Below are 22,564 nucleotides of genomic sequence, written 5' to 3'. Positions count from 1 at the left end.
TAGGAACCATGCCAGCACATAATCAATATGCCATAAACATCTGTAGAAAATCGATAAATAATTTCCTTAAAAAATACTACTGGGTCAAAGGAATGCACTTGTCTAGGCTTATGATACATATTACCAAACTAATCCCTCCAAAGGCCTTACCAATTACTTTTACCACCACAGTGCATGAGGTTATTCATTTCCCCACATCCTGGATAGTCTTGTAAAAAAATTCTGAAAATCACTTCTTTCCATAGGGTTTTGTTTAGGGAGCATTGACTGGAATATGTGCAGTGGATTATGGAGGAGTCTCAATGCAGTGGGGTATAAACATGAAAGCTAATTTCTTCCAGTCACTGCTTTCTGCTATGTTCTGTTGAATACCCTTTCCCCATCATTTAGTGGTATTTTGAGCAGAAAGTGAATATCTCTGACACTTTGAGTTATTAAAAACCCAGTCTAGTCAGTTTAAAACTCCAAATTTGTATTTGTTTCAGAGCTCTCCTCCACCTTCCCCATCTACCATGCCAGCCCAAACTCCAGGAAGATGGTGATCTTAGGGATCCAGAGGTGGGAAGAGCAGTGTGGTATCTTCTTTCACTTCTTCCCCTTTTCCCTTTGTTGGGTCTAGCTGTTCTTGGATTAGGGATAGGAGGAAGGGATGGGAGGTGACAGGCACCTCAGCCTGGGGAGGATCAGTGATCATAAGGGGGCATCTCTGACCTTGGCCTGGTTCAATCTGGTTCTGGCAGGTTAGTGATCTTGCTGAAGTGGCAGTCTCCATGTGGGCCATGTATTCTCCTCTCACACAAGAACCCACTCAGAGGAGGTAGTAATATCTACTACAACCAGGATTATGACCCCACCCTCTCTGGATGGAGCTCTCTTCATTTGTTCTGGCAACCTGCATGGTCAACCCCCAGTTCCTGCTTCTCCCAATTCCATGCCCCTTTAGGTAGAAATGCAGGAAAGGCTGTTGATTTCCTCTCTTCCCTCCCAACTGTCTGAATAGAGATAGGCAGGGCCAGGGTGAGCTGGGCTGGAAGAACTCCATCCTTCCTTCCCAGACCTGCCTGCATGTATTCTACTCTACTAGCATTGGCCACATCAACAGGCCTCTTACAGAAATTTTTAGACCACAAGTGGCAATTGGTCTCTGATCATGTGTGTCTTCCCATGGGGAGATAAAGGACTTGACTCTTTCCACAAACACTAATATCAACAGTTGTTCTGATATTCCTTATACCAGTTCCCATCCTCACTTTATATAAACAAGAGTAGAGTAATAGAGGTCAGAATGGAGTGTGGGTTGAAGGTGGCAGGCCAATTCTGCAAACTGTGGTTTACAAACAACATTGCCAACATGTGCTGGTTCTACTCCTGGGCAGCTCTCTTTAGAACACAGGTATTGTTGGTACCTCTTTTCCTCTTCCTTGTTTTGGGGCTTGGTCACAATTCTGAGATACCAGAAAAATTCACCCCATCATTTTGTTGCAGATGAACAAAATGTTGTTGCAGATGAACAAAACATTGTTGCTTCTCCTTAGGCACTTATTTTTGAAGACTTATGCCAAGGAGATCAATCTAGTCATGATCCTCAATGGTATTTTTATAATAGTTGCATAAATAGATTAAATATGGTTATTTTTTGTGACAGCACTGGATAAAATCTGAGGGTAAGATCAGGAAATTTGGAATTGAAAGAAAAATGGCCACACCGAGCAAGAGTGACAGAGCCTAGGGCTCTTTGGGGTGAGAGTGGAAGAGGGTGAAGAGTAGACCATGAGGGACTAGGCACTCTTGTGCCTCCAGGGGCCTGGAGGGTCAGGAGACCTCTCTGTCTAGTCTTGCTGTTGTCAGGGACAATCTGACATCACACACAAAGCAGAGAGGGAGAAAGGGACCACAGTGAAACCCTCTCACCCTGCCTTAGTCCTCCAAATGCAAATGTCACATCCAATTGCGAGAAATCTCTGGCTGAAGCTCCTCCCTCCCCATGACATTGGCCATAATAGTCAATATGGTCAGTTCCCAAAGCCTGAGCTATTAAAGCTGATTGGGTGGGTACCTAAGTGCTCATGGGTTGCGGGAGGGATGACCAGGGATTTTTTCCAGCCCTGAGAAAAAAAGGATTTTTTCTTTCCAATATGCATGAGAAAAAAAGTTCAGATAGGGTCTTTATGAACCAACCACACTGAGAGGCCCTGTCTTTCCTCCCAGCTCTCTGGAATGCTCTATTGAAATAAGATCCTCACTGTTACAATGATAGTCAGAGTGGTAGGAGCCTTGGGATTCATTAGCTTGTCTTCAATGGCATTGATTTCTTGTTTAGTAGTTAACTTACCAGAGCCCCTGATAGCATAATCTCTCCATTTACATAATTAAGACATAAATCTTGAGCTTGGATAGTAGCCAGGGCACTGGGGACTGGACACCAAGGGCAGCAGGTGCTTGACAGCTTGGAGGCCCAGCATCACACTCTCACCTGATGATCCCATTTGCCTCTGTGACTTCAGCGGCCTGAGAGCTTCTCCTTAGGCACTTATTTTTGTAGGCTATGCCAAAGAGATCAATCTACTTAACTTAGATTTACAGAGAAGTCGTGATGGTTTTAAAATATACTCATAACTTCTTTGTCATATGTTCCTTCAAAAGATGGGGTCTAATTTCCCTTCCTTTCAATGTGGACCAGTCAGTGATTGCTTTTTTTTTTTTTAAAGAGAAGAGAGAGAGAGAGAGAGAGAGAGAGAGAGAGAGAATTTTTTAATATTTATTTTTTAGTTTTCGGTGGACACAACATCTTTGTTTGTATGTGGTGCTGAGGATCGAACCCAGGCGGCACGCATGCCAGGCGAGCGCGCTACCGCTTGAGCCACATCCCCAGCCCGGTGATTGCTTTTAATAAACAGAATATGGCAAAAGTGATGATTCAAAGCTAATTCAAAAGTCATCACTGCTTCTCCCCGCCCTGTGTGTGTGTGTCTGTGTGTGTGTGTCTGTCTGTCTGTCATGGCTTGTTATGGAAAACTGAGTATCACGCTGCAAAGATCCTCAAAAAGCCTGTAGGAAACTCATACTGAACAGAAACTGAGGGCTCCTCCAAGCTACCAGAACCAACTTGCCAGTCAGTCATACCAGTGAGCACCCTTGGAACTGCATCCTCCAGCCCCAGCCAAGTTTCAGATGATGACAGCCCTGCCTGACATTTTGATCACTACCCTATGAGAGACTCGAAGAAAGAACTCTCCCACCTAAGCCACTCCTAAATTCCTGACCCATGAGAACTATAAGGATAATGAATTTTATTATTGTTTTAAGCCACCATGTTTTGAGGTAACTTGTTACAGAGTAAATAACAAATACAGGGGGGCACTATTTTTCCAATATTATTTCTTCAAGAAAGAAATAGTCTGATGTGAAGACAACTAAAATTGTTTATATTCTTTTTTGGGGGGTGGTTACTGTAGATTGAACCCAGGAGCACTCAACCAGTGAGCCACATCCCCAGCCCTATCTTGTATTTTTTTTAGAGACGGGGTCTCACTGAGTTGCTTAGCGCTTTGCCATTGCTGAGGCTGGCTTTAAACTCGTGACTTCCTGCCTCAACCTCCCGAGCTGCTGAGTTTACAGGTGTGAGCCACCAAACCCAGCAAATTGTTCATATTCTTAACCCAGCAATTCTTCATATAAGAATTTATCTTAGAAAAATATATTAAAAAGGTAAATACACAAGTTTGCAAAATGTTCTAAATTAATGTGTTCATTATAGCATCTCTATAAAAGTAAAAGCATAAAGCAATAAACGTTCTCATTAATAGAATTCAAAATGAATCATGGAAGAAAGTTGAATAAATTCCTTGTGGGCAGTAAAAAATAGACTTAGTAAAAATAAAGATTCTGCACATAAAACTTTAAGCCCAAATGGTTTAACTAGTAGGTATACCATCAATTTATAAATATTCAAATCTTTATCCAGATAATCATGAGAAATAGAAGGCTAAGAAAATACTTCCCAACTTAAGCAGAACTTTGATTCCAAATTCTGACACAAATAATTTTAAACGGAAAATTATAAGTAAATCTGATTTATCAAGAGATGTAAAATTGTTCCCCAAAAAATTAAAAATCAATTCCAAATTTTACAGAAAGATATATACCATGAATAAATTGAGTATAACAGAAATGTAAGGCTGGTTCAACATAAGAAAAATTAATTTACGTTACTAATAGGATAAGGAGAAAAATCACAATTTTATCACAGTAGATGTAGAAAAACCATGGACAAAATGCAATGCTCATTGATAATAGAGGACACAGTAACCAACCCACAAAACTACAACTTTCTTATATTTGATAAAGGGGCTAAAAGCATGAAATGGAGGAAGGATAGCATCTTCAACAAATGGTGCTGGGAAAACTGGAAATCCATATGCAACAAAATGAAACTGAATCCCTTTCTCTTGCCATGCACAAAAGTTAACTCAAAATGGATCAAGGAGCTTGATATCAAATCAGAGACACGGCATCTGATAGAAGAAAAAGTTGGCTACGACCTACATACTGTGGGGTCGGGCTCCAAATTCCTCAATAGGACACCCATAGCACAAGAGTTAACATCTAGAATCAACAAATGGGACTTACTCAAACTAAAAAGTTTTTTCTCAGCAAAAGAAACAATAAGAGAGGTAAATAGGGAGCCTACATCATGGGAACAAATCTTTACTCCTCACACTTCAGATAGAGCCCTAATATCCAGAGTATACAAAGAACTCAAAAAATTAGACAATAAGATAACAAATAACCCAATCAACAAATGGGCCAAGGACCTGAACAGACACTTCTCAGAGGAGGACATACAATCAATCAACAAGTACATGGAAAAATGCTCACCATCTCTAGCAGTCAGAGAAATGCAAATCAAAACCACCCTAAGATACCATCTCACTCCAGTAAGATTGGCAGCCATTATGAAGTCCAACAACAACAAGTGCTAGAGAGGATTTGGGGAAAAGGGTACTCTTGTACATTGCTGGTGGGACTGCAAATTGGTGCGGCCAATTTGGAAAGCAGTATGGAGATTTATTGGAAAGCTGGGAATGGACCCACCATTTGACCCAGCTATTCCCCTTCTCAGTCTATTCCCTAAAGACCTAAAAAGAGCATGCTACAGGGACACTGCTACATCGATGTTCATAGCAGCACAATTCACAATAGCAAGACTGTGGAACCAACCTAGATGCCCTTCAATAGACGAATGGATAAAAAAAATGTGGCATTTATACACAATGGAGTATTACTCTGCACTAAAAAAATGGCAAAATCATAGAATTTGGAGGGAAATGGATGGCATTAGAGCAGATTATGCTAAGTGAAGCTAGCCAAGCCCTAAAAAACAAATGCCAAATGTCTTCTTTGATATAAGGAGAGTAACTAAGAACAGACTAGGGAAGAAGAGCACAAGAAGAACACCAACATTAAACAAGGATGAGAGGTGGCAGGGAAAGGGTGAGAGAAGGGAAATTGCATGGAAATGGAAGGAGACCCTCAGGGTTATACAAAATTACATACAAGAGGAAGTGAGGGGAAAGGGAAAAATAATACAAGGGGGAGGAATGAATTACAGTAGAGGGGGTAGAGAGAGAAGAGGGGAGGAGAGGGGAGGGGAGGGGGGATAGTTGAGGATAGGAAAGGCAGCAGAATACAACAGACATGAGTATGTCAATATGTAAATCAATGGAAGTGTAACTGATGTGATTCTGCAATCTGTATACGGGGTAAAAATGGGAGTTCATAACCCACTTGAATCAAAGTGTGAAATATTGTATATCAAGAACTATGTAATGTTTTGAACAACCAACAATAAAAAATAAATAAATAAAAATAACTTAGGTAAATAGAAATAGAAGCTTATTTCTTTATTTGGTGGAGCAAGGCTGTAAAGTTGGTTAAGATGCATCCAAAATCTGAGGTGATCCTCAGGATTGTGAGAAGAGAGAACTGGCTTTATTCTGCTTAGATCCAGGCAAGAGCAAAATTTCAGCAACAAAGAACCAGATTTTCATTTCCTTGGTCCTGAGAGAAAAAGACAGGAACTCTTATGGGTTTTGGAGCCGTGAGGGTGAGCTTAGCCAGCAGAAGGCTGTGAGCATTCCTGGAGAGAGGCTGCACCTGCCCGCCTCATGTAGTTCTAGAAAGGAGGATCTGTCTAATCTTGCTGCTGCTGGTGGTCCAGGACTACTCTGGTGAAATTTCTCCCACCTCCTTCTTTTTCTTTCTTGTGTGTGTGTGTGTGTGTGTGTGTGTGTGTGTGTGTTTCTGGGGGATTAAACCCAGGGCCTTGTGCATGCGAGGCAAGCACTCTACCAACTGAGCTATATCCCCAGCCCTTCTTCCTTATTATTATTACTTCCTTCTATTAGTGGATCTACTTCCTTCTATTAATGAATCTATGAGGAGGGAAATACCCTTACTGAACCTCAACAGAGGAATAATATGTGCCTCTGGGTCAAGTAAGCTGAAATCATTGTTTAACCACTTGTTGACTTGATACCACTAATAAAACCCTAACAACCTGCCCTCTAGAGATGAAGAAAACACAGACCATAAGAAGGCAGAGCAGAATCTCAAATCCATTGAGGTGTCCCTGGGATCTTATTGGGAGTCCAAGCCAGAAGAGCAGAGCAGCTGGTTTTCACTGAAGAAGAGCTGAGGGAAGAAACATACAAGGATATTAATTTTAAAAAGTGGTAAGAGTTCTCAAGAAGATGCAATTTGAGCACAAAGGGACATTCAGAACCTCAAAACAAAGCCAAAAGCCCATGTAAATATTTAATTGATAATAGATAACTGATAAACAGAGAGACAGAATAGTCACTGAGAATCACATTAGAGATCTAAAAAGAAGAAGAAGCAAAAAAAAGGGGGGGGGGAATACCTCATGAAACAGAACCAAAGACACAGAATGAAATGAATAAAGAAAATGGTAATCAGTTTGGAGGAAGACCAAATCAAGATGGAGGAGACCTAACAAGTAAAGAATAGGAGATCCAGATGGAGAAAAAGGGGAACACATGGAGGTGAAAGTTTTTCCTGGGCTCAGGTAGACTTGAATTTGCAGATTGAAAGTACACAGAAAATCCAAGGCAGGACTGATGAAAATAGACCCATAAATATCCTAGTGAAATTCCTAAATTATAACATTGAATCTTCTCAAAGAGTAAAGAAAAAAAATTTAAAGTTTCCAGTTGGGATGGTATGGAAAGAAACCTATGCAAAGGGAATCAGAGTAGCATCAGATTTCTCATCTGTTTCACTACAATTAGAAGTCAGCAGTGAGGGGCAAGCCATGCACCTGTAATTTCAGCTACTCAGGAGGCTGATGCAGGAGGATCCCAGGCTACCCTGAGCAGCTTAGTGAAATCCTGTCTCAAAATAAAAAATAAGAAAGGTAAAGGTTGTAGTTCAGTAGTAGAGTAGGCCTGGGCTCAATCTCCAGTACTGGGTGGGGAAAGGAGAGAAGGCAGCAGAAGACCACCAGGGGTCATCCTGTGGGAAGGGGAAAAGATGTGCAGGAATCAACAAATAATAAGAGAACTTTAATGTAGTAATAGAGTGATTGGTATCTTTATGACTATTGGGAGTGGAAAGATAATCAACAAGAGAATCAGAAAGCATATTAAAACATCACAATTAATGAGGTGAAAATAAGAAACAGAAATTAAACCAAGATAAACATAGCAGATAGCACCAGTGTTTGTCTTCTCAATATTTATTCTCCCTTCTTCCACTAACAGCACCTAGATTTTCTTTTTATTCCATAAACACAAATATATCACTTGCTATTGGTGCCAGATGCTGTTCTAAATTCTTTACAAATATTAACTTATTTAATCCTTTAGTAACCCATTTTACAGAAGAGTGACAAAAAAAAGGTCTAGGAATGGGCACTCAACCAAAGCTGAACAAAGTATGAGGCTCCTGTTGAGTTTTTTCTGGAATTATTCATAAAAAGACACTTTCTTTTCCCTGGGATTGCTAAAAAGATGATGTGCAAACCCAGAACTGCTGGTAGTCATCTCTGTTCCTCATAGGAAGAATTTCTCTCTGAACTTGCCACCAGAGAGAAAACCTCAGCTGCAAGAACATCCCTGGAAATTCCCCATGAATACTTGAGTCCTGCTTTGTCTGGCTCTACCTTCGGACTTTTCTTATTTGCAGCACAAATTCCTTCGTTTGGCTAAGTTTTGTTTGGTTGGATTTCTGTCACTTGCAACAGTTGTCTTTACTAAACTTTAGCAAATTTAGAGAAAAATTTAAAAGGATGAAAAATTTTTAAGAAAACAAATAAGAAATGTAAAATATTTTAGAAGTAATGATATGGTGTATAATGCACAAGATGTGAGTGGGTTAATTTCCCTTTTAAAATATAGATATTTTACCAGGTGTGGGAAGTTCATGCCTGTAATCACAGCTACCATATTTAGAAAGCTGAGGCAGGAGGATCACAAGTTCAAAGCCAGCCTCAGCAACTTAGAAAGAGACTGTCTCAAGATAAAATAAAAAGGATGGAAGGTATAGCTCATGGCAGAGGGCCTCTGGGTTAAATCCAGTACTGCAAAAATAATAATTATCATAAAATGCAGATATTTTAAGACTGAGTTTAAAAAGAAATACAATTAAATTTTCATTAATAAGCTCATAGAAAGCACAGTAACAAAAACATTTGAAATGATTGAAAATAAAAAGAACTATCAGGCAAAGAAAAACAAAAAGGAAAGCAGAAATGAGAACAGTTATCAAAGCAGAATTCAGATCTGAGACAAAATAGGACAATTATAATCACAAAACCATAATATATGAAGGAGAAAAAAATAATCATTAAGTTATTTGTTTAAACAATATAGTAAACAAATCTGAAAATATTAAAAATATCTATAATTATAAAAAGTTTAACTAAAATACTAGAATTTTTAAATATTTCTTTTAAAATCTGGCAAATTGAATACAGAAAGGTAACAAGTATAAAAAGGATTTAAATAATATAATCAACTTGATTTAATAGCTCTATATGCAGAAAGCATGCATTAATTTTATGTCAAAGGAACATTTGTAAACATTCATCATGTACTTGGAACGAAGGCAAACTGAATAAATTCCCCCCAAAGTCTTGTAATAGGTCACAGTCTCTGATTATAATCTTCCAAAATCTGAAAACCAACAATGTAAAACACTCATCTTCCAAAACAACAATAACGACAAACATCTAACAATACAACTACTTGAAAGCAAAAACCACTTTTGAGTTCATGATTTCAGATGCACTTTCACTTTCTTAAATAATAACTGCTTTTAAGTTATAAATAAATGAGACAATACTACAGAACAAAACTCACCCATCACAGCCAAATCTGTACCTACAGAAATGGTTAGTCTTCAGTTTCCCCTTTTATTATTGATTAAAATAAAAATAAATTAACTAAGTATTTAATTAAAAATTAGATGTGTAATAACAAAATAAACAAAAAGGGCTTAGGAAAGATAAAGAATAAAAATGAATTTTTAATGAAATGGAAAATAACAACAAAATATTAGAAGAGTAAGCAAAGACTGAAATCTCAGTTTTGAGAAGAATACTCATAAAATAGAATGGCTCTGCATAGACTGATCAGAAAGAAAAAGTTCTTAATATTAGGAAGAAAATGAGATATAATCACATATATGCAGCATACATGATAAAAGAATATTATTATGTGCAACAAATTTGAAACTCCAACAAAAAAACTGGTGTGATTTTTTTTATAGTCAAAGAATAATCACCATAATTGGTTTAAGAAGAGGTAGGAAATCTGAACAGATATATTATATAAGAAATTGAAAATACTACTGAAATTTTAGATTGAAAACAATTCTAGGTTCAGAAGTGTTTACAGGCAGGTTCTATCTAAATTTAAACATAAATAATGTTATATGTTATTTTAAGATATCCCAAGCCATTGAAAAGGTAAGAAACTTTTTAATTTGCTTTATTAATAATAAAGCTAATCTAATTTACTACTAAAATCTGACAGTTCAGAATATTAAAATAGTGACTGATTTCACTTTAATCTTTATAAGAAAGATTAAAAGCCACAAATGCAATAGTAAGAAATAAAAAACTTGATGATATGAAAAGACTAGTCCATTACAACCAATCAGGGATTATTCCAGGATTATTAATATGGGTTCAACATCAAAATACCCACAACTTGGCCTGGGATTGTGGCTCAGTGGTAGAGCACTCACCTTGCATGGGCGGGACCCAGGTTCCATTCTCAGCACCACATAAAAATAAAGGCATTGTGTTGTGTCCATCTACAAAAAAGATATTCTCTCTCTCTCTCTCTCTCTCTCTCTCTCTCTCTCTCTCTCTCTCAAAATACCCACAACTTAATTTAGAATTCCAACTAATCATAAAAAAAGAAAAAGAAAATCAATATCCTCAGAAAGAACCAGTCCTGCTAACATCTTGATCCTGGACTTCTCACCTCCAGGGCTGAGACAATAAATTCCTGAGTCGGGATTACAGTAGCCCTCGGAAACTAAGGCAATTAGATGATAGATGGTTGTAGGTCTGGATAGATGGACATATATGTAATAAAACAAGTACGGTAAGATGTTAATGCCAGGTGTTTGCTGGAACATTTTCTCAACATTGCTGTATGTTTGAAATTTTTGAAAAATCAGAAGGAAAATACAGCATTACAAAATGTTCCTTTAGAACTCAGAAAAGTCAACTCTGATAGATACAGATAGTTGCTCCATTCCTAGAAATCCCAAGACTAGATAATTCCACCAAAACATAGAAAATAGCTTCAGATGAGCAACTGGCACAGTAGCAATGGCACTTAAAACACACACACACACACACACACACACACACACACACAACTCTACAGGTTGACTCAGAAATTCAATTTTGAATGCCCTATCTTACAAAAACAAAAATATCAATGTATAAATATATATTTGCTGATTTTCTATTGTTTGTGAGACAAAAACCCTGGAAACCACTTGACTGTTCATGAATGGGAAAAGAGTCGACTAAATGATGTTTCTTCTCTGAAATACTTCATTGTTGTTATTTGAATAAATTCAATCTATATTGTTTGATTCACAGTCTTAGCCATTGTCCCATTCTGTGCTTCAACAAAATCTATATCACAGAGTATTTTTATTTTGTAATAGTATAATAAAGGACTAGAAAAGACACAGCTTTAAAAGATGAAAGAAACAGCTCCTTCCTCTGTATTCTCCAGGCTCGTTCCTGTGCCCCAGCTTTAGGAGAAGGAGGTGGGCACCCAGGCCTAGCCTGAAGTGCTTGCCCTAAGGTCAGATGGCAGAAGCAAGGAAGGGCTACAGTAAAGCCAGAGGGCAAGCAGAGGGAATAAATGTTGGTTGGTTCCCCAACAGCTGAATGGAGTTAGGATGGAGACAGAACTGGGGTTTAGGACTGGTGATGAAACTTGGATTTATTTGGAAAACCCAGGTCTTAGAGGGCCTCAGGCCAAGGAGTATCAGGTAGACTAGGAAGACTCTTGAGCCAGAACAACTGGATTTGGACATTCTGGCCACTCTACCCTCTGTGAAGCTAAACAGACGCCTCACTTTGTCTTTTATAAAATAGGAAGAATAATATACCTCTGAGGTGTGACAAGAAGAGTAAATGTGGTGTATATTTATAAATGTGACACTATTAGTATCATTGTGTAAGTACCCATTCATAGCACGCACTCAGCAATGGAGACAACCAGCATTATTAGTACCTCTGTGTGTTTACCCATTCACAGCAATGGTGGCTGTCATCATGAGTATCATGGGGATCTCTTAGCCAACCCTGGAGATAAAAGAGGGAGAAACTTTCTTCTGCCCTCTTGGCTCTCTGTTCCACAAGCCCAGAACCTCCTTCTGTTTCTTTTTCTTTTATTATCTTTGCATGCAGCTCAAGAATCCAGTCTTTAAACAGCTCACATAGCAGGAAACCCATCACAACAGTGTCCTGGTAATAAATGGCCTTGATGCATTTATGCAAATGGCTCATGTGTGCATTGTGCCAGTGAAGATGTCAGGATTTGCGTACCAAGTTTAAATATCTGACTCAGGCCTAGGTTTTGATTTTCATGGGAGCCGTGGCAAAGGGAGGGAAAGAAAAAATCAGAGACAGAGAGATAGAAGAACAAAGACAGAAGGAGGGAAAGAAGGCTGGCTTGTTTTATAGGAGCAGTGTGAAGAGGAGGCAGTATCACGAAGTTCACATATGTTATTTATGAAAATCAGAAAGCAATTACCTTCATATTCATGTAGATCAGTTCTGGGAGTATCTAGATAGAGTCATCTGCTCTGGTAACTGTATGGCTGATAAGCTATCTGACTCTAGCATATAGTCTGAATCTAGTTGGGTAAGTTAGGCAGTAGGAGATACATAGGGGGATCATAAAATTGTAGAGCCCGTGAATCAGGGAGCTTCTTTTTTTTCATCCCCTTATTTACAGAATGTGCTCCTCCTACCTCCCAGACAGAAGGAAACCTTCCTCTTTTTTTTTCTTTATTAGTGTGTTATAGTTACACCTAATAATTGGGTTCATTTTGGCAACATCATACATTCATGGAATTTAATTTATTCCATTTCAGTCCCCGTGGGAAACCTCCTCTTTTAAAAGATCCTGGAAACCCCTCTGATACTGCTTGCCACCCTATCTCTTTCAAAAGAATAGAGGCCAGGCTCAGTGGCACACACCTGTAATTCCAGCAGCTCAGGAGGCTGAAGCAGGAGGATTGTGAGTTCCAAGCCAGCCTCAGCAATTTAGTGAGGCACTAAGCAACTCAGTGAGACCTACGGATGTGCCTCAGTGGTTAAGTGCTTCTGAATTCAATCCCCAGTACCCCCAAAAAAGAGAATAGAAATCTCCCAACATTTTTGCTCAGAATTCACAGTCCTTGTGGTTGGGAGACTCTTACCCTAAATTTCCCTGGCAATTTTACTATAGTGTTGAGCTCTCTCTCCTTGATAGAAGTGAAAAATGGGAAAGTCCCCCTTCTCTGAATAAACTGCTGCTCACAGAACTACAGGATGTCTTTCTTTCCATCATCCATGAAAAATGTTCCAACCCCAAGAGGGCTTCACAACTCTTCCTTTATCATAAACAAGTGGCTTCATCCTGTCCCCACATCCTCCACTACCCTACAGTCTCACTAACACTGCAGAGACAGGGACAGGGTGTGACAGACAGCTTCTGTGCAGGACTAGAGTTGGTGCGGTGTCTTTTGTCAGCTGGGGCTATGAGCACTGACTCTTGTTCTGACAGCCACGTCAGCCCTGGTCCTTGAGATTAATAGGAGTCTTTTATCTCAACTGGTATCTGAACACCCCACCTTTTCTTTAGAGTCCTATAATCTCATCACCTGTCTATCTTCTTCAAGTCTGTGACCACAGGGGCCCTGGTGGAGGGAGGTCATTGAAAACAACCCTGTCCTAGAAGGCTGATCAGATCCTTTCTGCTTAGTCACTTCCTTTCCATCACCTGAGACTGGAAGCTGAAGTTAGTTTGGTTTTATCTCCTTTGGCAAAATTCTAACTCCATGGCTCTTGCTTCAAAGCTGCTGCCCTGGGTTGGCCTTCCCATTATGTCTATTGCATAACAAGTGCCTTTGTTCCTGGCTGAGTGTCGACATTACTCAAATGTGACAATGCTCCTTTTGTTCTTCTGCTCCCAACTCATCAGCCTCAGCCTTTCCACACCATACCACCGTGAAAACCAAATCAGCGGGAGTCCGCTGGAAATTGATGTGTGACACCTGAGAAGTTCACTCTGGATGCTAAAGAGATGCCCCTGATTGGCACCTTCTCTTGAAGTTCTCACAATTGCTTGGAAGCCTTGTTGCTTTGTCAGCCATACAATTAATGAGCTATGAAGCCTCACCCACCCTAGCCAATTGCATGATCATTTTTGGACTCATGTAAGTTTCCCTGAAATTATAAATTCAATTGATTCCCAAGAAAGACAGTGGCCTAAGGAGGTCATTGGGTCCCTCTTCCAGCTTCCAGGCATCCAAACCACCTTCCTGCTGTCTAAGACAAAGGAGTGTCTACCATCCCCTTCAGTCCTCATAAGAGCGCCAGTAAAGGAGGTATGCTAGTCCCATTTCACAGATGAAAAAGGAGGTTGGGTGAGGATACAAGGTTAGCGAGTGGTGGCATGGCCCTGGCTAGGAACTCCGGTGGAGGTCTCATTTTACCACTGGCCCTACAAACTTAGAGAAAACAGTTCAAAATCACCATCCTCTCTCTTGCTTCTCAGTTACCCTTGTCCAAGAGAAATAAGGATAGAAAGGGGGTTGTTGGTCCCAGAGGTAACTGAGTCCTAAGTCTGAACTTGGAAGCAGGGCTCCTAGGAGAATGGGGCAGCAAGTGAGCACGGTGCTGGGTCCAGAGCTCAGTCCCTATGAACCAGGGCTTTTCTCTGAATCCCCAAGTGTGGAAGAAGGAGAATGGAAGCACTTGTGAAATGCAGACTCACAGATCTCCAGTCTAGGCTGCAGCTCCCCAGTTGAGGTCTTCCAGAGAAGCATCCAGGCTGAGGAGCCTGGATATGTGGGTGGAAGGTTCCAGTGCTCCCTTGCTGAGGTTTCCGACTGCCCCCCATCTTATTTGCCTCTGTCTATGTGAAGAAGCTCTTTGAATTTGGCTGGGAGCCAGCACCTCTCTGTGAAATATAAAACAGGAGGTAATTTCTCCCATTTAAACCTCAACTCCCAGTCATCACTGCAGTGTGTGGAACATGTAGATAGGGGATGGCTAGGCTGGGAGGGTTTCTCTTGCCTTCATTGTGTTCTATTGGCAACAGAACTGCTGCCCCAGCCAGGTGCTCTCCATGCATTTGGAGAAATGCATAGAAGTCAGTGCTTCCAGCCCTCACCTTCCCCTTCCTCCCACCACAAAGCTGGCCTGGTCCATTGGTCACTCACCAGGGCTCCCAGGATTTGAGTAAGTGAAGGCAAGGGTGGAGAGGAGGTTGATACAGGCCATGAGATGAGAGAGGAGAGGTGGATACCAGGGTATGAGGGATGAGAGGGGAAGCCAAGAAGGAGGAAGAGGGAGGAAGAGGGAGGAAAGAGTGGAGGAGGCAAGAAGGGAAATGGAAAAGAGAACCAGAGCAGAAAAATGTTAAATCAGGAAGGGATAGGAAGGCAGATAAGGCCAGGGAAATAAATAACAAGTGTGCTCTCTGTGAACCTCATTTGTTTCAGGGCCAGGCTACGTGAATTTCCACCCCTGATGCTTGCTCAGGACTGGTTGAAGCTGACAGTGGTTTTCCTGGGGGTCACCCCGGCTTAGCAGCAGAAACTAGCTGTTATAATAGTAGTGGTAATATTAATAAATAAAGCAGACTAGTTAATATTAATAAATAAAGCAGACTAGTGGCAAGGGCAATTAGGTTGAAAGAAAAGCTTGCTGCCATGAGAGAGAAGCTATTCCACTATTTGACTCCAATTGGCATGTAGTAGAGTGATTTTAAATGTCTTAGAAATGTCCTGTTTTAAAATGGAGGAAACTTGGGCTTCTCTGGCACTGTTCAACCCTCTCATTTTACAGAGAAGGCACAGAGAAATTAAATTATTTTCTCAACAACACTCAGCAAGTTAATAACAGAATCTGACCCAAGGGAATCTTGATTTCCAATTTGAGAGGCAACTTTATAGAGCTGAGAGTCTGGGAGCTTTGTCGATAAATAGCTCTGAGTTCCAATCCCAGCTCTGCCCCTCTGCAGAGCCCAGTGGGAGAGTCTTGCTCTTTTAGAGTTTACTCTGTGGGAACCGTTTAGAGAAATGTTGCAATGAAAGAATGGATGTTCTTCTATTTTTTAATATCAGCCTTGTGTAAAAACAACAACAACAACAACAACAAAAATGTACTCCTTTCTGCATAGCAGGATTTAGTCACAGCCTCCGGTCTTGACAGAGGGGCACACTGAAGACAAGAACTTTTGTATTAACCCAAGATCCCAAGAAGCCACAGGTAAGAGGCATCCTGGGTCTCACAGGGAAAGCAAAATCTCTATGAAGTATTTCACCTCACACGACTGGGACTGGAGGGTTTTGCCTCAGTTATGTGGAGCTGTTCTGGTGTCTTTCCTTTCCTATCCTGCCCCAAGTTCCCTCTCTTTTCTTCCCTATCCATTTACCCCAAAGTAGAAATCAGCACTGTCCAACATAAAATAACATTATGTTATTAAATAGTGTGGCTTTTAAAATTTAAACCCATTGAAAAAAGTAAAATTTAAAATTCATTTCCCTGTACTAATCATACTTCAAGCATGACATGTAGCCAATGGCTACCATGTAGGACATTTCCATCATTGCAGAAAATAATACAGTAATCTCACCTTATCTTTGGTTTTGTTTTCCATTATCCATTTTCTGTTACCTGGGGTCAGCCTGAGCTATTAAATGGAAATTTTCAGAAATAAACAATTCATAAATTTTAAATTGCATGCTGGTCTGAGTAGTCTGATGAAATCCCATGCCATCCCACTCTGTCCTGGTCAGGACATGAACCATCTCTCTGTCCAGTATATCCATGCTGTGTGCTCTACCTGCCCACTCATCACTCAGTAGTTATTTGGGTTATCAGATTGACTGTCACAGTACCATAGTGCTTACTTTCAAGGACACATTATTTTGCTTAATAATGGCCCCAATGCCCAAGAGCAGGGATTCTGGCAATTCAGATATGCCAAAGAGAAGCCATAATATACTTCCTTTAAGTGAAAAGGAGAAAGTTAACCATAGAATGTATATATAAGAAAAAAACACAACATACATAGGTTTTGGTACTATCTGTAATTTCAGGCATCCACTGGATGCCTTGGAATACATCCCATACGGATGGGGGTGGGCTACCATATTGGACATGTTTAGGACCCCTTGCTGTTCTTAGCAAGCATGTATGTCTTACTGTACCACCCCAAATGGCTGCAGGCCATGTTATTGGCTGGTTCACAGATCCCTGGGCTTGGGGATAGCAGTGTTTTACATCCCTGCCTTGCTGCCCACTGACTGGCTTCCAGCTACTTGGACTGAGCAGCTACTGGTTCCTCGGACTCTGCAGGCTGCAGACAGCCACTGTGATTACTGTCCAGCTTCTGACTGTATTAGCCAATCTAATGAAACACCTTTTTATACTTATACAAGTGGAGAGATATAACCTCTTGGTTCTGTTTTTTCTAGAGAAACCTGTCTAATACACTAGCCTTCTTCAGGTATTCAAGATGGACAGGCAAGATGGAGAAAACTGGCCCAAGGGAGAGTTCAGAGGATACAGGTCTGAGTGCTGTCCAGAGAAGGAAGGCTTTCAAGTTAGTTGGACCACAAACTCCAACTTGAAATGTCCTTGCCCACTAACAACATGAAATTTGTTTTGAAGCAAGGTGCTCCTATAATCATGGAGATGCCACCATTCCTAGGAGAAAGGACCACAAGATGAGCAGAGGGAGAGATTACATTCCACTATTTTTACTCTTTTGTCAACATTTTTTGCCTATGTTTTTCTCAACATCCTTTGAGCACCTACCATGTGTCAAACACTTTGCCAGACACTAGAATGAAACAAAATGAAAAAGGCCTGGTGCCAACCTTCAGGGAGCACACAGTCTTGGACAGGGCACAGACTCGGTCTCAGTTTCTTTATCTAATAAAATGAGGCACATAGTGAAGGAAAAATCTCTGAGGTCCCAAAAGGCTCCCGTATCATATGGTTCTGTGACACTGAGGAGGGCTAAAACGGAAAGATGTTCTTGGCCTCCTAAACTGACTTTCTAAGTGGCTGGTAAATAATGAATACACATATTTGGTGTTGTGAGGCTGACCCAGCTGTTCACTTTTTAAAATCAGAATAAATCCAGATTGTGCATTCACTATCAGGAATCTGACTCTGATCAGGGGGTATGTTTTTTTTTTTTTGAGTCTGGGGCAACATGTGGTAAGACCCTAGTCCAATCCCTTTAGGGGTCCCTAACCCCACCTGCCTTATCTTGGGAACAATACTATGTGAGAGCCTGCACTGTCAGGCATTGCTGGGCATCCCTACCTCAGGAGCTGCTTGTTGGTTGACATTGTCATGATGGTTGCTCGAAGCCCAAGTTTCAGCCAGTTTGCTTCTCACCACTGGTCTGCAGACATAGCCCTTGATCAGGAAAGTCTTACCAGATCAGGGCTTCCTAAAGCAGGAAAAAGCCTTTTCACATCTGAGGGAGAAGTCTGGTGACACTCATGTTCTATCTGCATGGTACCAATTCCCTCCTATTTTATCATTCAACTTCCAAAAACTTCAAAAGGAGGTCTATGCTATAACGGGGAAGGCAGGAATCTTAGAATTAAGAAAAGCCTGGATTCAAATCCTGGCTACTTATAATTAGGCTAAGCCATATGAAGTTAATTTGAATTTTTCCATTTTCTATCTTCAAAAGGAGTAATTTCATATCATGTCAACTAATATAACTCTAGATAAACTTATACTCTGTATGTCTCAGTTTATTCATCTGTAAAATAGGGATTAAAGTTATGTATCTGGAATGATTATTATTTTGTTCAAATAAGATTAGTATGTCCAGATAGTACCTGGATATACCCTTTTCTTGTAAAAATTGAATTCTCAGCAACTAAATGTTGGGCCATTGGCTCAAAAATGCCAGCCACCATTACTATTATAAGTGGTTTGATAGCAACCTGCTGAAGAGCCCAAGTCACAACAACAGAGAGGTAGGAACCCATGTGGTAGAGAATCTGGGTGACAGACCCAGGGGCCCAGAGGTCTCCCATCCCACTGTGTGGTGCTGGGGCACCATGCCTTTTTAAGACCCCAGGCTGTTCCTCTGCTGCAGAGGGGATGGCCACTCTTACTACAAAACTTATTTTGAGAATCAAAAGATTACATTTGTAGGGCTTGTTGTAGTTCAGTGGTAGAGCACTTGCCTAGCATGTGTGAACACAGGGTTCGATCCTCAGTACCACATAAAAATAAATAAAATAAAAGTATCTACAACTAAAACAAAAATTACTTTTTAAAAAAAATAGTACATTGGTAAAGCGCTGGCAGAGTGTTTCTTCAATGGCCTAGGTCACAGGGGACATGGGGTAGGAATTCAGTAGGGAGCAGGGGAGGGGCTCAGAGAGGACAGGGCTGTGGGGCAGGATTGGAAATGCTTCCCTACACACACACTGGAATATCACCTTAGGGAGAGTTTTCCTCCTTTCAGGATCCTAAGGAAAAGATCTCCTCCCACTGGAAATGGTACTGGAAAGTGAGACAAAGAGGGTAAGCAACACAAAAACCCCCGTAGCCATCAGCAACCAGATGCCGGATGCAGATAAGGCCCAGCACCTTAATTGGGGATTAGAGGCTGAACTGTACCGACACGCTGCCTCGGTAGCCTCATTAAAAGCTGGAAAATTCTCCATGTAGGTGCAGTGACCTTTTGTGAAGTGACCTGGAGGCTGGCTGAGCTCCAGGGGGCATCCTACCCTGGTCAGACAATATGCTAACCTGCCCCTTTCCACCCAATCAAACTTGAGTTCTCCCTTCCTTTCTCCACCCTCCTGCCCTGAAATCAGTGGTAGATTGATAAACAACTCATGTCTATTTGTTTAGGTCCATGTGATGGGGCCTCAGCCATCCAGTTGGCTTCATATTCTTCTGCTCACATACACTTGATCTGAACTTGCATCACTAGGTTTAATAAAACCTTTTTTTAAAACTCAAAACCTATACTGGGTGTAGTGGTATTGCCTATAATCTCAGCTACTTGGGAGGCTGAGGCAGGAAGATTGCAAGTTGGAGGCCAACCTCAACAACTTAGACCCTCTCAAAAATTAAAAATACAAAAGCTAGGGGTATAGCTCAGTGGTAGAGCACCTCTGGGTTCAATATCCAATACCCCCAAAAAATAAACTAAAGGTTTCTCTTTAAAATGCAAGTGACAGTGACCTCTCAGCTCTGCTTCACCAGGTACAGGTAACCCACGGTCTCCAGTAACCCACGGTCTCCAGTAACCCACGGTCTCCAGTAACCCATGGTCTCCAGTAACCCATGGTCTCTAGTAACCTATGGTCTCCTTTGATGCTTGTAATGACCCCATAGATGATGGGATCAGAGATACTCCTTAGAGTTTACAGAGGCAGAAACAGGGGCTACTGGTGGGGAAGTTCCAGGGTCAAGATCTGAGTCTAGGTCTTCTGATGCTACTTCTTTGAAGCCCTTCAAGGAAGGACAGCTGGTCTTCCCCTGCTGGGCCTAGCCATCGCAGGAGCTAGATGAGATGACCTTCAATAGACCCTACTGACTAGATGTCCAGTGGCCTTCACCTCTGACTAAATAGCATTTCCTCTGGTCCTCCTGGTTCTGAGAGAAGACCCACAAACAATCATGGATTAAGATGTACTTTGCTGAGGGTATCATGGAAGCCACAAAGAAGGGTGATTTCTGTTCTAGTTTATGGAACAAATAACCTAAATAAGGAGCCAAGGCAGACCTTTTAAAGGTGGGTGGTGACATCACCTTCAAGGCACCTTATTACTTGGTATTGTAAGCTCCTCTACACTTGTCTGTATAAAAATCATTTAGCCTAAAACTTGGCCTGGAAATCATAAATGTAGAGCTATTGTTTTATTAGTATTTAGAGTGTTTTTGTGGATTACAAGCTACTTGAGGATGAAGTTGTGTTTTATTTATCTTTTCATCCTCTGCACCTGGTCTTGTATGTTTTGAAGGGAATACAGAATAAATATTTGTAAATGTTGAATGGATGAAGTTCATTGCAACTTTACAAAGTCTGTGGAGGGATTTCTTTCCTGTAAAGACAAGAAATCTGAGACTAACAGGGAAAGTGACACACAGTGACAGAGCTGGAGTTAGAAGACCTTGGATGCCAAGGGTAAAAGGAAGGCATGGGAATTCTGCACTGGGGTGGTCAGGAAGAACTGTCACTTGTATGGGCTCTTTTGCAATGAGTGAGCCTCAGAAAGGCATAAAAGAAAGAGGAATCAATGAAGTGGATATTTTAGTCAGCTTTTTAGTTGCTGTGACCAAAAGACCTAACAAGAACAATTTTAGAGAGGAAAAGTTTATCTGATATTCGGGGTTTCAGAGGTCTCAGTCCATAGATGGCCGACTCCATTCCTCAGGGCCCTAGTAAGGCAGGACATCATGGTGGAAGAATGTGGTGGAGGAAAGCATCTGGGAACATGGCACCAGGAAGGAAAGAGATTAATCTTAGATCATAAAATATATACCCAAAAGGCACACCCTCAGTGATCCACCTCCTCCAGCCATCTCTGCCTGCCTTCATTTACCACTACCACTCCCTCAGTCAACCTGTATCTGTGAATTAATGCACTGATTTGGTTAAATCTCTCATAACATGATCAGTTCACCTCTAAGCCTTCTTGCATTGTCTCACACATGAGCTTTTGGGGGACACCTCATATCTAAAGCGTAACAGGGGACTACATGAATGAACTACTGGAGGAAGCAAGAGAATGTTATAGGGAGAGAGGGTTAGGGGACAGTGTCCAATCCCACAGGGACCAGGCCTGGGAAAACCTTGAATGTCAGAGAGAAGGCTGAGGTTTCATCCTGAAGTCCGTTAGTTCTGGGGACCACTTGAACCACTTTTCGCCTAAGAACAAGAACTGGGGGGCTCTGTCATCCACTATGGGACTCCAAGGCACCATGGAGTACTAGGTCTTAAAAGGGCAGGGGCACTTCCACCCAGGGCAGGACAGGGCCATATGCTAGACAGCATGGTTCATTCATTAACAATCTGCCTCAGCCCCTAATGAGAAAGATTGGAGCCCACAAGATGCATGTTTATTACTAAAGGTGTCATGTTAATTAAGGACTCTGAAAGGGAAGGGGTATCCATGTGCTCAAGCTGAGAAGCAGAGGACTGACATCCATTGGAAGAGGTGGCCTCATTAAGGTACACGCTACTCCCACCCTGGCCTTCACTGTACGCAGCCCCTGGGCACAACTCTGCATTCATTCATTCACTCTGCAAAACTTTCTTAAATGCTGATTGTATACAAGGCACCTATTTTAAGGCCTACGTTTGTGCCCTGGAGTACCTCAGAATCTGGTGACTGTCAAAGACAGTTGTACAATCAGATTTTTGGAATAAAATCTTCTGGGAGAGATTTACCAAAGCTTGAATTCCTAACCTATTGCAGGGGTTGAGCCAATGGGCAGGGGTTATCTGGAGCACATTGTAAATCATGTGAGTAGCCAGTTCCTTGGCTGTCAGGTACCGAGAGCCACAGAAAGGGTACAGAGGGGCGTCACATGCTTGGACCTGGGTGCTAGACACCCAGCATCCCTGTCTCCTATGGAGTCCTTGCACTTTCCTCCTTCAGCCTTGTCTGCCCTGGACTCCATCTCTTCAGGGACAATGGGTGCTAGAGTGCTGCCCAAGGGGCTTCTGGATTTTTGTGTCCAGCAGCTGGGCAAATGTTTGAGGGTAGGATAACCACAGATGGGACTCATATACTA

The 22,564-nt window shown here is 41.2% G+C and overlaps 1 protein-coding gene across 8 annotated transcripts in view; it reads right to left on the bottom strand.

The window, feature by feature from the left end:
- Positions 1–22,564, bottom strand: part of DRD2 (dopamine receptor D2) — a 198,352-nt gene that overhangs the window by 77,161 nt on the left and 98,627 nt on the right. For all 8 annotated transcript variants that reach the window (XM_081281183.1, XM_081281190.1, XM_081281189.1 and 5 more), the window contains one exon: positions 6,590–6,693. The gene's annotated coding sequence lies outside the window, so the exon portion shown is untranslated. The remainder of the gene's footprint in view (positions 1–6,589; positions 6,694–22,564) is intronic.

The sequence above is a fragment of the Spermophilus citellus genome, assembly GCF_964194105.1.
Source record: "Spermophilus citellus genome assembly, chromosome: 2".
Classification (NCBI taxonomy): Eukaryota; Metazoa; Chordata; class Mammalia; order Rodentia; family Sciuridae; genus Spermophilus; species Spermophilus citellus.
The sequence above is the reverse complement of the archived record's forward strand: the minus strand, read 5'-3'. Positions and strand labels throughout refer to the sequence as shown.